We start from the raw sequence: 17482 nt of genomic DNA on the forward strand, positions 1-17482 counted from the left end.
TGCTAGAGAAAGAGAAATATTTGCTGGATGTCAGCGATTCATTGTAGCACATCCTTATGGAATCAATGGAGAGGTGGCATATTCGCTTTACGGAAACTTGAATTTCTTCTTTTTCACGGTTAATTTAAAACATATATTTTTAATATTTATTTGTTACCACTCCCTGTATCATCCCCATGCTTTGGTGTTCCTCTCGTAGTTACTGCTTCCATTTTACCATAATTTATGGACTTAATAATTTACAGTTTCTCATCTATCGCTGGGGGTATTTCCAAATCACTGGCTTCTTCTTTGCTACTAATAGTATTTAGCTTCCTTCTTCGGCTCTTTGTTGCACCTGTTCATTTTTCCTTTATCGGTACGTTTGATCTCCTGTATCTGTTTCTTGTACCAAATATTTAAAAGCTTAACCTTATCTCATTATTTCGTCCCTCGCAGTTTTTTTAGGTGATTTTTAGCAACATTAGGATTCTATAGAAGCATCATTCTTCTGTTCGAGTTGTGATCGGTTTCAAATATATTAGTTTACTGCAATAGAATAGAATATTATATTTTCTTTGGAATGCTCACAACCTCTGACAAAACTTGTTCTATTAAGTCTCCAGTAAATTTTAAAATCACTCATACATGGCTTTTTAAAAGTAAACACGCATAAGTGGCATATTGGACCTTCTAAAACGTTTCAAATTTGCATTTTAAAACCATAACTTTTCTGAGTAAGTTTTTGCAGCGCAACTGTCTTTTACCGAATGAACCTATTAATCACGATGATTTGGTCTTTGATTGAAGTGAAAGTCTGGCAGCGATCCAGATGCGCCAGATTGGAAAGTGATTAGCAAGTCATACACTACACATGTATTAATATTCGCAATAAATTTTTCCCCAACGAAGAGTAAATCTCGGATATTCTTTACTCTTTTTGAGTGCTTGATTATTATGATATTGGCGCTGTTTCAGATGAACTTGTCATTCAGTAAATGGAGAATGGACTATTAAAAATATGGGTTACCATTACTCCAGGTATTATGAAGTTCTTTTGAAATAAAAATGATTTAGTATTTTTTGCATATGGACCTAAATTTCCTCATATTTTACATATCCGTCCCCCTAAGTATCCGTCTCCCTAAATATTTAAATTTAGGTATTACCTAAATGTCTCTGACATTATTAACCATACCTACCTTCGGAGAAAGCTTCATTCAACAATGCCTTCACTTAGAATGCGGGAGCTATTACGCTAAGTATTTGTATCAATTCACGATGGATCTAATTACTTCTTTTGGTAGTATGGCATAAATAATCTCTCTTTGCTTCAAATCTATGAATTCCCTATTTATCTTGCCATCAATCCTCCATATAACCAGTTTCGAATTCTGGAAAATCATTTTTCCGTAAATGAAATTGTCGTTCGTCGGGCGATTAAATCAATCTGGGGAGAACTTCATTCAACTTTGTTTAAATCACAAAAATGATGGGCTCTTGGTGATGGAAAACAATATTTTTTATCCGCTTTCTCCTCCCAAAAACATTACCTGAACTTTTCTTGCTTTTTGGTCGCTATCGAGATAAGTCTAAGCAAGGTGAAAACAGGCATCCTGATATTAAATTTCCTAACTGAACGAGTATAGAAAAGGAATATATATGAACAGAGAATTGATTTTGAAAGAGAAAGCTATCCTTTTATGTGAAAATTAAAACATTTTTATCCATCATCATATAGAGAACCTCATGGTGAATTTACCAGAAGATTTCATAAAACCGAAAATGTTCACTATTTAATCCATTTGATTGGATATATTTTGACACTTGAACTTATTATATTTTCAGTTGATTCCATTTATGCCTTCCAACTTTAGGCTTTTAACTTTGAATTAGTAAACTTTATACTGCAATTCCTTTACGTTAAACGAGAAAGGATTAATTACCAAGCTAGGACCAGATGAGCCAGTGTGCATGTGCTGTTCCAAATAACATACTGCCACGAGAGAAATATATCAGTCAACAACCTATTCAACTAAATTTTAATCAAAATATAATGGATTTTCAGATGTGAACAGTAATTTTGAGTCTATTTTCTTATCTGCTGAGTACGTCTCAAATTTGCTACGAGTTATCGAAGTTCTCAACCATTCATGGAAGGAGCATCGAAATGCTGCTAATGTCACCCTACAATCCCAATCCAAGTATCATGAGTCGTCAGCAGCATTCGCTACCCATTGTATACCATTAGATAACGTTGCGGATTTCTGATGGCCTCACTAATTTATCGAGTGAGTGGCAACTTTCCCAAAACAAAATTTATTAGTTAGAAAGGTTTGATTCCTCATCTTAGTGCAAGACATTTTAAATAGTATACAGAAAAATTGTTATGAAAAAACGTATAGGAGAAATTAGTAGAAATAAGGAGGAGCCACAATTCCTTGACATTCGTGGAGACCGCATCAAAAGAAAGTAGGATAAAAATAATAAAATTGAATGAAAATATTACGTTGTTATGTGGTATGTAGAGAGATGGTAAGATCTACTGAATTTCACATAAGATTTCAAATAAAATAAAAGATGTGTGACTAGATCGAGAAAAAGGTTAGTTGATGATGGATAGATTAGGCTAATTTTAAGTACTAATGGAAACACGAAGTAATGTCAAAGATGCATAAAAGTATATAAATTGAGTTGAAGGATGTGGAAGATTGTTTTGATATACTGAAATGTATGCACAAAATTAATGGCCATAGAGAGAATCATTTTTCTACCACCGAAAGTGTATATAATCGTCCATGTTCTAATTCATGAATTACATCGCAGTTTCGGTTCATAGATTGCAGTTCATGGAAGCTAACGGTAATCAAGCCTTAATGCCATAAACCTTTAGTGCTGGAGATGAGTGGGGGACGTGGTTTAGTGGAAATAGGTGGGATGTAAATGGCGTGAGGCAGTGCACGAGGGTTCAATGGGGCAGAAAAGGGGCATTCGAATTAATTTCAAAAGAGGAAAAAATGCCATGTGCAAGAGAGAGGAAAATTCTACCAGCAAGGTAGGCAGTGTGGTATCTCATTTTGTGCAGAGGGAGCTTAACCTTGCCTGCAACTCCCCTCAGCCATTTTCCTCTTTGATTCCCTCCCTTAACCCCCCCCCCCCCACCCTCTCTTCCCACAGCCCGTACAATAAATCTCCCCACCCCGCCTCCTTCCCATCCCACTAGCACGCACATGTACACCGGCTTCGATACTTTCGCAATTTAAAATTCGACTCGCGTACTCCACCTCCTCTCTACACCACCACCATCTCCTGACCCCCCTCCCCCCCCCCAGTCTCCCCCCGCTCCCCTCACCCCCTTCATTTCCGCCCCCCCTCCATCTCTTCCAAGCACCCCTCCTCCTCCTTCCTGTATCTCATTCTTCACGAATTCCTATCGCCTCCCTCTTGCCGCATAAAGGGGCCGAGGAAAAAGATCCTCTCTTCGCTCTAAGCGCCTTCACCGTCCGCCATTTCGCCCTCCATTGTCGAGGTAAAAGTTTTTCTTCCTCGGAAAATATAAGAGAAAAAGAGCGGCGTCTCCTTAGATTCACCCCTTCCCCACCCTCCCTCCCTCTCTCCTCACTCTGCTGCTTTCGTCTTCGCAAGTTCCAAAACCACACGACTATTGTGCGTTTTGCCTTTCTTTTTTTCCTGGTCAAGGTAAAGCATTGAACAAAGAGAGACTTGTGTTTACTACCAATGTCCAATTTTAATGGACCAACGTAAACTTTGGGAAGAGACAATGAAGTAGGACTGTGCAGTTTTGTTGATTTTTTTAAGTCGTACTTGGAAGCTTTCTCGCTGGAATAAGAATGCCTGGAGGTTTTGTATTCGTACGGAGTGTCACCAGGATGACAGCGAATTGAGGAGCGGTATTCATACAGTGGTTGCGTTATATTGTTCCATCAGAAGTAAAAAATTGAATGCAATGGGATAAAAAGAATTAAATTGACAGCAATCCACAATGAGCGATGAAGTGGAGACAATCGCTAATACTGATGGTAGTTTGCTATCACACTTTCCTATTCTTTCAAGTAAGGTCGAAAGATGCATTTTTTCTATTGGGTGTTGTTTTTTTTTATTTTACCAGACATCGCTTTATATTTGGCCTGAGAAATGTTAAAAACTTTGTTTCAAGAACTATTAGTCTGTAAAGTCTCAAATATAGAGTTAGCATTCTATGCTAGGACTATTTTTGATAGGAAAGAGGGATTAATTGAATTAAGCCTCTTTAATATCCAGGAAAATTTTGGCTGACTAAGAACAAAGGTACCTTTATTGTATACCAAGTCCGAAGCTATAAAAAATTTTAAGAGAGTGGTTTTACAACAGAAGTTTCGGCACTAACATTTTATGGAGTTTAAACCCCACGTTTTCTTCAAATCGTGGAGTCTAGCCAGCTGGACTCTCGCGAAGACTTTTAGTCTTTATACTTTCTAGAAGTTATTCTGATGTACTCAGTGATTCGTAGCTTTGGATGCATATAAATATATTTAAATACTTTCAGCATAATGTAACTCATTTAATGAAATTAAGTTATCAAGGTAATATATTTATTTTAAAATAGTTAATTACCCAGCATATCTAATACATTTTTACCCAGCATATCTAAAAACTCTTCACGGGATACCGCGCGGGTAAGATTATATGAGAGCGCCGACGTTCCGGGTACCGACTCGCTACCCATTCTCACGGCTACTGAGTAGCTCACTGGGTAGCGAGTCGGTACCCGAAACGTCGGCGCTCTCATATAATCTTACCCGCATGGTATCCCGAGAAGAGTTTTTACATATTGTTCGCCGGGAAAGTGTAAAGTCTTACATTATACATTTTTATTTGACAACATTTACTGTGAGTAAAGGATAAAGTAAAAAGACTAAGAGCGCGGTGCGGATTGAGGCGTTTAACATTGTCGGTTGAAGAAAAGTCAAAAGAGGAAGAATGGAAACTGCCAATAAGTATGGTTTTAACATGTTGCTATGGGTGATTGTGGAGAAGGTGAGATGGACGGGGAAAGAAATAAAAGAAAAATACTTCGGCACAAATGGTAGTAGAGTAGAGTATGGTAGGAGGAGGGGACGATTTTCTGGATGCTAAAAGAGGGCACAGTTGGGTTAAATACGAATTTTAAGAGAAGAATGATGAGGCAAACGGGTGAAAGAGTGCACAGTCTATGGAAGGGGTAAGGATATGTAGATTTTGTAAAGGTACTCTACGACCAATAGTGTTCATTTGTATTACATGCTTAAATAATCTGCAAGACAACATTTCATATTCTGGGTAGCAATGATGATGATTGCATAATGCAGGCGTAATCAGGTCGCCCTTTCATACCTTATTTGATATTTTACGCGATTGCGGTCGTGTTCGTTATTACACAAACAAAGGCGTAAGTCAACCTCTGAGTACAAGTACAAATCCAGCGGCCGATAAAATCCAGTTTTAGTTGCATGCATACTATTGGTTATTTTTCATAAATTTACCTTGAACTAACTGGCGGCGATCCTTTGCGAGTTATCTAACCACCTCTGAGGACTATTCGCCCTTCGTATTGTATTCAGTGGCTGCAAGTATGTGGAAACGGCATGGGTATACGAATTGTCCATGAATATACCCGAGGGGAAATATTCTTGCAGTTGGAAATCAATTATAGGCTACCCCACACAATGAACTTCGAAGCGTGTTCCGTTTCGAATTTCGACAGGAAAAAGCATGTTTGCGAACATCCCGAAACAAGTGGAGAATAGTTTGGGGCTGGTTTCGCCCGTAAGCCTTGAGGCCGTGAAATGGAAGGTCTTCCCGGAGGAGGAGTTCCCATTTGATGGGCTTCATATTCTTCCTATCACCCAGTTGCACGCCACCACGGGTAAACAAGAGAGGCGGGACGACCCGCAATGCCTCGGGCATCAAGCCTACATCCCCGCAGACAGACGCCTTCGTTAGCGGTTTCCCAAAGGAAGGCCCCGAGGAGCATGAGGATAGACCCTGAAGTCTCGACGTCGTCGTGTTAGTTATCCCGAATCGTCAAATAGCCGCAAATTAAATATAAACAAGAACGATTTTCTGCTTCCGGGCATGTGACCATGATTGAAATCGTAGAATCCGATATTTCGTGATTGGTCTGGTTGGAATACAGTAGTTGTTTTCATGGTGTTTATTTCGATTTTTTTTTCAATAAACGTGATGCTAGAATAGGGTATGTCTCAGGGAAATCTATTTCTAAGTATTTCATTGGGTAATTTTATCCATCTCCCATAATAATAATGAAATTTAGCTTTCGATGTTGACCTCATCTTTTCTTTAGAGAGCAGCCACATAGAAGGTTCTATTATTTATTTACTTTTAGGGCGATATTATTAATCATTGGATAGTTCTCCAACTTTTATCAATATCACTTTCAAAGTAATGGCGATCGTTACGCCGCCAATATGCTAATAAAAGAGGTCTTATTAGGTATTTAAGCTTCCATTGAAAACGATAATTAATACTACGATCTTCGTTTTTATATGTTTTTCTTGCTGGTGTGTTCTTTCATAATGTCTTCCTTGTTAACAAAATATAATTTTAATAAGTATGAGGACGCATCGCCCCAGCTAGTCAGATATCATTTCCTTACATATGACTGATTATGAAGTAAGACTATCATCTTAAAATTTTCAAGGTTTATAAAGAACAACATATTTTAAATGTATTTTTGTCTCAAATAAGAGCATGTTTCATTTATATCTACTCATTGTCAGTGATTGAATTTTCATTTGTGAGATAAGCTTACATAGTGGTGAGGGTGTAATTCATGTACCATTAAAATGTCAAGATTATTTCTTAAGTTTAAAACATGTCATACGTCATGAAAGAAGGCAATATGCGATTGGTGGAGCGGAGGAGATGCGCGCCCTAAATATTGTAAAAGCGTGCGACGGCCGGTAAAATTCGGGAGGACGTTGGAGTTATCCACTAAAAGGGGAAGGTTGTGCATCTCTGCATCATGAGTATGCCAAAGACAATCAAATACAGTTTATCCAGTACTCAGGTGATGTTCAAGTATACAGACAGTTATTCGAGTACCCAGATAGGTATAGAGTACCCAAACATGTATTAGAGTATCCTGATAGGTATTCGAGTACCTAGACTGGCATACAAGAACTACAAAAGTATTCCAGTGCATCGACAAGTGTTCGAGTATCCAGACTGATATTCGAGTTTTCAAACAAGTATTCCAAGATATCTCGAAGCAATTATCTCCTAACCCGAATGTTTACATATTTGTCCTGCTACTGGAGTCTCCAGGCGAGTACTTGTATAAACTAGTACCGGTCAGGTTACACGAATACTAGTCTGGGTACGTGAGGATCCTCGAATACCTGTACTCGAGTGCGTTTGGCACATTCCTTGAGTCAGACCCTCACTCATATACAGCTCCCTTTTGATTCAGTGTTTATGTTCTTGGCCCCGATACTGCTTTGCAGACACAGACTCCCCTACCACAGACCGACCCTACTCCACCAGGCCCTCCGATACAAGCAGCAGGATGACTCCCGTTAAAGAGATCGCCTTTTGTTTCGCAAGGTTAGGATCACGGGTGTCTCTCTCCGATGGGGGTAGGGTGCGGTGTTCCGCGTGTGTGATTGTCTCCGACCCGAGCCATCTCCCAGAGGGCGGAGGAGACAGAGGAGGCGGCTAGGCACATAGGAAGCAAAAATCCGGTTTCCGATATGGGATTCGCGGGAGGCAACCGTTAATCCTATATTGTGTTCCCTCCGGGTCGGTGGGCGGGGGCTGCTGGGTTTAATGCAGGGGCGAATCTTCCGTGTTTCATCTTTCGGCGAGAGGGTGGGGAGGGCCCATATGGAGGATTCAAGGCCTCAGTGTCAGAGGTACGTTGCAAGCCGCAGGGATTAACTCAAGATGTTTGGCGGAAGGTTGGGGAAGATACGGGAGTTCCTCAAATCCTCTCCGGGGTACATCCACCTTCTACCGATGGGAGGCAGACCTTCTGGTTGGTCGGGGTGGAGGAATTCAAAGGGTGGCGGGGCAGAACTTTTTTGACGGCGGGCAAGGCAGGCGGTGGGTTAAGGGAGCCGCGGACCGTGCCGGCGGGTGGGGTGTGTGTCGACCGGGGTTGAGTGATGATGGAATGATACAGTTAAAAGATATTCAAGAGGGTAGCTCATGCATATGAAACGATAATCTAGTGCCACACGCCCCGCGAGGCAATTTTTTTATATTCTTCCCTCCGCGTCCCTGTGTACCTCCCTCCTCTCACGCATGAACGGCACGAGGGTCGGGAGGGTGGTAGGGGGATTTTGGCGTAGTATTTAGGGAGTGGCCTCGGGTCACAGATATAAACGGCACCAATAAGATTTAACTAGATTTATTTGCCGTTATTTTGTAAATTTGTAGTCAGTAACAGCTTGTTAAAAATAGCTACTTCAGCAACATAAGTAGTTTCTCTTAATTTTCGTAACTTTTGTAAAATATTCGCAGAGATTAAGGTCATAAATGTGTTTTAGAAGTAATTTTAAATTGCATTTCTGGTGCATGTATTAGCATTACATTAGTATTAGCAAACAATAAAAACATTTACCAATTAAAACAAGGTTAAGGGATAAAAAGTTAATGTAGAAAAACTCACACATTTTGTTCGCGACGTTTCATATTAGGATCACTGTTTGTGTGGTATATGGAAAGAATAAAGTCTAGAAAATTTATAAGTTTTACAATTCATGGTTAAATATTTAGGAATGTAAAGTATTGGAAGTAAAAATTATCTAAAAGGCCATCTTGGCCAGTAACACAGTTACTCCGGGTCATATTTCGCCTTACATGTCGACGCATCATATCTGCATCCGGCCCTCTTAACCTCCGCTAGATACAACTCCTCCGTTTCGTTGGCACCGTGGGGGTTCACGGCATAATGGATGCGGAGGACGGAGGATTCGAATTTAGGGGGTATCAGAGGCAGTTAAGTTCGCGAAAGACACGGCTGGGATGGGGGAAGAACGTTGCTCGAAATGAGTGCCGCAGCCAGTCGTTGCCATGTTTTCGCAGTCGCGACGACTTAACAGCCCAATTTAGTGCACCACCCTGGTAGATGTTGTTTCTGTTGTTTTTGCTGTTTTCTCATCGTCGCCCAAATACTCCTCTCGAAATAACAAGTTGCCCCCACTTGAAATTCATGGGAGAAGGCGGCGCAGAAACTTTCTCGCGGCCCTCAGACCCTCATTCGTGTCGTGTGCGTGGTTGTAATTAAGAATATCCGTGGGGGCACAAGTTTTTATGATGCAGCGGGCAAATTTTTGGCAGAATGTTATTATTTAGGAAGTCTTCCTTCGGGTCTTCTACCCAGAAGGGCATTTCATGACAGCCGAATTTACATTACCGTAGCCTTTCCTTACTGTATTTACACCATCATGTTTTTACGAGTTACTTTCGCAAGCACTTGCGACATGACTGAAGAATATGGAAAATTTCTTAAAAATTTAAATTAATTGAAAGCTAAGCAAAAAACCACAGAGAAAAAATCATTCGCCTTGACCAGGACGAACGATTTTTTTCTCTGTGGATTTTTCGCACAATTTGTGCATTGCGGGTGACTCCCGTAAAGTTATTACCGTGGTTAGTCCCGGTATTCTTACATTAATTCATTGAAACTTATTTATTTCAACAATACTTACGCTTACGCAAAGCGAGCATCTTCTGCAAATCATGATAATTGAGTCAATTTTATGCTGGTAGTCGGTGACAAACGGTAACTTCCAGTGAAATTTATGTCATACATTTCAAGGAAACACAGTTGCTCTCAACAGGAATTTGGAATAAACATTTTATTTATACCTTCGAAGGTAATAGAGCTTTTTCACTTCCATTTTTCCAATGAATGGATAAAACATGCAGTAAAATATAAATTCGTGAGGAAAATTCGAAGGGATGGCTTCGGTAGTTTTGAAGAAGTACGGGAAAATTCGTTTGTCTCAAAACTTTGCTGAATATACCTACTTGAATTATTGTGGACATGGGCGTACCTTGCGAGAAGCAAGAGAAGGCAGCTGCCCCCCCCCCCCTAGAAGCATAAATCGCAAATGTTTTTAAGGAAAATAATATTTTTTCAAACAAATAAGTTTAAAAACTAATAAAGAGCTGTTACAGTTTCCTTAAAATGTTGATTTCATTCACCTTTTCCATGCTTAAATCTTACATACAACTTTAAAAACTATGGCTTCCCCCCCCCCCTGTGTACGCCCTTGATTGCGGAATTTACGGCTTCAACTTTTAGGGTAAGGTCAGCAAGCCATGAGACTGAGGGTCCAGATAGGACTTCGATGGGTCGGTAGCCGTGAAATACCAATCCATTTTTCTCTTTCTTCACAAAATTCTTCCCTCACAAAATTATGTTATGTGTTTAAATATTCAAGTAGTATAATAATAGGATACATAATAAAGATACACTGTTGTATGCTCCACAGAAGTTTTAATAACTGACCCAGGTTTAGACAATACACTATGTCATTATCTAGGTCTATTTCCTTGATAATGACATAGTGTATTGTCGAAACCTGGGTCGGTTATTAAAACTTCTGTGGAACATACAACAGTGTATCTTTACTATGTTTCCTGTCACCAAGTTCCACCAAATATCGCCGTCCAGCATTATGTTGAATAGTATAATAATCGTCTACTCTACATAGCGGATTTCTTCTGACGCATCTCATGCTTACTTCTCATTTTTATTGACTCGCAAAACCAGATAAACCTCTAAAGATTCAGTACTACGGGATTAAAGTTCTCCCACGTTTATACTCATATTTTTAACGTAATAAAATCATAAAAATCTTTGATTTTTACGTTGGTCCATGATCTCCTCCCAGAATTCATCGATATAAATAGGTCTGCATTCATTATGACTGTTTTCATGAATAAATTCACCTAATAAAGTGAATGTGTGAGCCTTTAATTACAAATTATAGAAATAAATTAATCAATTTCTAACCCAATTTAATGGCCAAAATGCATCGCAGCACGCATTGAAAATAAGCTCAACTTAATGTATTCATAATTGTATTAATTATTATTGTTTGTTGAGAATGATATAAAATTTTACAGTGGAATATTACTTTCCAGCTTATCATCACTTACCATCTAGAAGAGGACTCCCAAAATATTAAGTATAGCAATAAATCGTGGGAAAGCACATTCCCTTCTCCTGGAAGCTTAAGAAAAAATTCTTTCCACTACCGTGAGTCTTAATACAACACATACGAAATGTTGCGTCGTCCATACAAGCGTACTGCAATAATTCCAGTGATTCTCTCTTTTGCTCAATTTCCCGGACTAGTTGTCCGAACGGTAGATAACGGGCCTAGTAGGCCTTTGCGGTAGTCCCAATGCGTCGAATTTTCCCGCGTGAATCGTAGAGCGCAGCTAATGTGACACGCAATGGCTGAAAAAGGTGGCTGTGGTGAAAACCACTTTGCGCAACGCACAACATCCCACATTTAGGGGATAAAATCGTGAATGCATTCATTAATCCCATGTTCAGTAGTGTCTGATCTTGAAGTATGAGCTGAAAGGTATTATTTGTGGCGAATGGGTGAGGTTGAGTTAGATAGTTAGCCAATCATCGGGCTGTATACCGGAGAGATTCGGAGCCTGCAGGTGGTGCTTTATAACGAGGCGCCGTTTGAGGTAATCATTTCAGGGCTACCGTTTGAATTTTGAATGTCCGAGGTGAATGAACCCGGGCGACGAGTTCGATATATGCTATTTCCCCCACCCTCCTCACACCCTTCCTTCTCACCTTCCCATCCCATCGCCACCTCCTAGCTGGCTCGCTCCAACCCACCCAAAAGTTATCCCCTGGTCGCTGGTTATCTCTTCCATTTCCTCAAAAAAAATAATATGTGATACCTCTCGTAAAAACAAAATAAGCTGCCTTATCCTGAGAAGCGTAATTATAGTAGCGCGTAAAACTAAAATTTTTGGGACTGCCCCGTTTATCATAAATTATGTATCCCCGATGATAATATAGAGCTCTTATTCTTTCCAAATGTGGTATTGACCTACGCAATCCATGCCAATTCAGGGCTTATAATTTCGGAGGACTCATACTCGCGACTCGACTTCCTGATAGGCAGGCAGAAGACTTTGTCTTCATGTGGAATTGTATTCAGTTCTTACGCTAATTAAATTTTATAGTAAAAAGTTAAAGATAGATAGAAAAGTTAGATAATCTAAAAAAACAAAAAATAAAAGGTAAAGGAATTATTATATTGAATTTCATTATAATCCAATTTCATTTCATTAACTCCAGGAATTATTTAATCATTGAAAAATAATAATAATAAATTATTCCCTCTTTTCCTGAGAGCTGAAGCCACAGATACATCATCATACTAGCTACGCTGTTTCCGGAATTGATTTAAATTTTTTCCCTGCGAATTCAATTCACAATCCTCAGTAAAACCTTCGGTAATCCACTATTAACTTCAAGTGGAAGCGATCTCCTTACCTTTTCTTTAACGAATTCAGGAGCTTGTAGAGAATTTATGAAGTATATTGGTTGCGTTTCACACAAATATATTTTAACAGCCGGTAACATATTATTTTACTCAATTCTGAAAGATCCCTTCTTCCTCCCGGGTAATAGGCAGTTGGTAATCAATTATCGAGATAATACATGCATATATCAATTTGCATAAAACAAAATATGATTATAACATTTTTTCAAATCTGTATCGAATATAAGGAAATTTATGAAGTAAATTTTATTAATTTAATGAGATATATTAATACGATGAAACTTATGAATAAGTAACTGAATTTAAGAAAAAGAGGACCCACAAAGAGAAAATTCGAAAATGCTGGCGTTGTTACGATATCCACGTCCAGGGAAACTCAACTATGTAAAGAATTAAGTAATTTTGTGTTTATCATGCTGAAAGAGAGTTATTTTCAACATTGATAGATAGTTTTATCCGTTGATTTCTGAATTTTTATGACAAATTCCAAGTTGAGTTAAATGAAATGAATACCATGCATAAAACTAATACGCGACCTCTAAATATCAGACTCAGCAACATGAAACAATTATTAGTTATTGTAACATTCTATAAAAATAACGCAGAATTTTCACAAATCGTGCAGTTAATGGAAATATCTCCATTTGAGTCGGATACAGAGCTTAATACCAGCATTCCCTAAATTCACTCACCAATGTTATACCAATCAAAGTTAAATAGTAGTGAAATTTTACTGCTTTGTAAAAATTGAGTTGCATCGTAAAAAATTGCTTTTACATTAGAACATGTTGATTTCTTTTATACTCGGCGATTACCTATATGTAAATTGTTCCCCGTGAGACATTTCTGTAAAGCGTGTGTTGATTCAGAACAAAATGATTTCTTTTATTTTAGATATATAAGATCAATATTCGTTGGTGCGGCCTTCCAGTCAAAACGATATAAATGCCTTCCTTGAATCCGTTATATTGGCATATATTTTTAGCCTATGGTTATATATTAGTTTCAAGATTCTAATCACATTTTCTGAAATTCAAGGCTTTCTTCGTTACTTTCAGAATGGGCACGGCTTACAACGCTTAGCGGAGCAAGTGTGTAAATCGCATATTACCGTTGGAATGATCTGATTTTTAGGGGCAGAAGTCGTTCACGGCCTTGGAAGAAAATATTTGCGCCATATTTCCCTTATTCATTGCCCGTTTCGAGGGGCCTTCTCTCCGAATTTGGAAAGTAATCAACGAATGAAGGAGCGGTGCTTGGAGTTTAAGATAACGGTCGGGTATTTCTGAAGTTTAAGCAAGTTGGAGGACCGGAACCGCCCAAACTATTTTCATTGGTTCAGTCTTTTTCATACCGACTGACTGAAAATAATCGCTTGGTACACTTAAAGTGTAATTACTAAAATTTCATGGTAAGATTACGGATTTCACATCTGCATTCCTCGCTATTTTCTTTTCATTCTTAGAGGTGAAGGTCACAATAATATTGCTGCTTGAGCTTCAAAAGATACATTTAATCATTTTGGTACTCTGTGAACTTAAAACTTGTGAACAATGAAATCATTACTAACCAGACGTGCAGTGAAAAGTTTTGGCCTTCGCAGTGGAATATTATAACACGGAAAGTGTGTGCTTAGAGGAGACTCTATCGATAAAAACACCATTATTTCTCAGTAAATGAATGTTTGATTTGATTAATAGATTAATAATTATATGACCTGTTGAACTTCGATGCATCTTTTTATTAGATTATATATTATCTTATGTCCATTTTCAAATCAGAAAACAATGTTTCGTCAAACTCTGTTTTATAGGCATATTGTGATTTTCGCACAAAAGTTCCCTTCTCTTCCTAACAGTTTCATTTCATAAATTTTATATATGCGCCATTGTTTAGACTCTTTCTTTTAAATTTCTCATTATACCCTTATGCACATGTTAGAGACTTTTGTATTCTTGTGAAATAGATAATTTTTAGCGTGTTAGCTCCCAAAACGTGGCAATAAAGGAAGAGACTGATAGTTTAGGGACCATCAGAAATTTTATCCAGTATTTAACTTGACTAATTTTATTTTTAAAAGAAAGTTTAACTATATCGTAATATAATACAAAGTAGGGAAAGTGTATTTATATTTCTTATGTTTCTACAAACCAGAAGGGTCAAGGATAATGGCAATAACTAGAAATGGTATACAGTTTGTTTTATTTATAAGTTTGGTGAAAGTCAAAAATGGTCATTTACTAAATTCTAGCCGTCTTGATCGATCTTTTTTTTATAATTATCATATCCTTGTGAGTAGAGAATTTAGTAAACCTATTGCTGGCCAAAAAATGCATAATTTGAAATATCAGCAGAAGTACTGCTATCTTAAGGATACCAATTAATTTTCCCAAGTCATCGGCAAATATTTGTAGAATTAATAGAAACTAATTCCATGGTGAGACTCCCATCGATTTCTTTGTACTTTTCAAACCATTGTATTTGTTTTTAAATTGATGTTCTAACTGATCTGTGAACGCAATGATAGCAAGTGAAGCTGGCACAGCGATAAAACGCAACGTAAAATAGGGCCACGTATAATGAAAAATTAGTAAACCCATGCATAGATATCTGCTCTACAATATGCTAAGGCTGTAACCCTCTTTTTAATCTTGAAAAAAAAAACAAACGAGAAAAGGATGTCGCAGAGAAAAAGGGTCGAGAGGTTAGAGCCTTTTCGAGAAGAGAGGGAGGTTGTTGCACGTTTTAGGGCGAGGAGTGAAGGCGGTTGAGTCCAAAAGAAGAATACAAGGGACGCTAAGGACGTGCAAACATAAGAAACCAACTTGCAAGACAAGTTTTTTCGTCCGAAAGATACCTTTGATTTTTTTTTCTCTTCCACGGAACTTTTCGGAGCCACCGCTTCATAGTGTCCCCCGCTATACTTAGGCATTCTCCTCCACCTCCCCCCAAAAGGGCCATCCCTCTTGGCCCTCCTTTTCCTCGCTCCGAAGGCCTGACCCCGATCCGCGGCGACAACCCCCATCCCAACTCCAGCACGCGATAAACGGGAGCACTTTCGTCCCTTTGTTCTTCGCCGTGCTCCCGATGCCATCGGTGGGTCCCTGCCGAAATTTCCGCCTCGCACCCTTCCCACGCCCTTTGAAATGCCTCTTTGGTTTTTCTCTAGTTGCCATTTGAAATCAATTCTCTTACATCTTCCGCAACATATGCACCCGCCTCTCTTTCTCGGCGTCTGTGGGAAGTAAATCTAGTTTTCGGGGATTGATGTCACTGTATGCCTCCCGTACAAACATCCTCTTGACGCGAGAACAACGGTTTCTTTCTATCCATAGAGCAAAACTACTTTTTTTTAGTTCATAAAAACTGTTTGAGTCGTGATCGTAAGGATAGCTAAGCTTTGCCCTTTAGGACAAGTACTGGCAGAGTTTTTGATAAGTGCTTGACAGAGTCTTTCACAATGAGGCTTTCAATATTTTCTATGCATAGTTCATCGTTGCAAAATGAATCATCGGTAATGATCTTCAGTCATTCCGCGAGGTTTTGTGTGCATTATTTTTTAATTACGTGGTGCAATAATTTTAAAAATAGAATGGGGTCGTTCACGAATACCTGAAGTCGCTAATCAATCAAATAATTTGGTAGTAAAGATGAGTTATGACGATAAACATTTCTACCTCATTCAGCCATAACTTTTTCTCATAACATTTTCTCATAACTTGAAAATGAAAGAAATGCGAAAGTTGACGCCTAATTTCCATGAGCTAGTGACGTCATTAAAGTTTTAGCTCATTAAATCGTCCGGAGAGACCCAATCTCTGACGGAAAGAATCGCTCGTTAGAGTGACAATGAACCACGTGAGGCCGTGCTTGTTTTCGCCCCACGCATAGGATGAAATGTTTTTGTGTTTGCACGCCATGCTAAGATTATACCATACTCGGTTAGAATTCTTCCAGGTTACTTGCGTTCAATCCATAAGGAGAGGAGCTTCGTTGATTTCACATCCCTTTTCCCGTTTTTGTCGGTTTCGCAAGTCCTTCTTCCCAACGCACTCAATGGCCTACGAAAAGTATTCGATTATATAAATATTTTAAGTGTTTTTTTATTTGACTGGTTTTTCTAGGACTCAACACTCAAGTTTCAAAATTTTCAGGTCATTATTGGCAAATGCAAGACAATTAGATCAGTCTGTCTATTGAAGCACCTCTCTGATAATTATTAGGTACGAGCTATTTTTCCGGTAAAATCTGATTTCGAAACACTCCACGTCCATTAAAAGGTTTAGGTGGTAGTATATCGATGTAGTTATTTATTTACTAATTCTTAATCTTATTGATTGTTACAATAGTTTCCTATCACTCTGCCGTTCGATCGCTAGAATAAATACGTGGGAATAGAAGTTTTGATTGAACAAAAACTTAAATATTTTCCACATAACCTAAATATTTCCGTGAAACCCAAGGCATTATAACTTGTATCTATACGGCTTCTAAGAAGTGTAAGGAAAAGAAAGGAAGAGTATTGAAAACGGTGGTCAAAATTTTCCTTTAAAATAAGAATTTAGTATGATTATTGAATTAAGAATTTCTACCTATAAATATGCTTCAAAAATTAGGTCAGCACATTTGTACAGCATTTATATTATGTAGTAGCAGCGTTAAAAGTAACAAAGAACGCCTGCGGTGAAATTCATGCTTTGTTTATGGTAATAATAATGAATTTTGGTAATTAACTTAATTATGAAGTGCATGCGATCAAGTAACGAGTTAAAATCGTCCTTTTATTTACGCCATAATCACCAATAAAATTCTACATAATTGGTCCAAGTTGAATTCTGACCAGCGTAAGGGATTTAATTGTGAGTCGATAGTAAAATATCTGCTAATTTAGCTTTCTATTCACAAAAATCTCATTTCATTAAAATTTTGAAGATGAGATTGTCATTTTT

The sequence above is a fragment of the Ischnura elegans genome, chromosome 1 (genome assembly GCF_921293095.1).
Source record: "Ischnura elegans chromosome 1, ioIscEleg1.1, whole genome shotgun sequence".
Taxonomy (NCBI): Eukaryota; Metazoa; Arthropoda; class Insecta; order Odonata; family Coenagrionidae; genus Ischnura; species Ischnura elegans.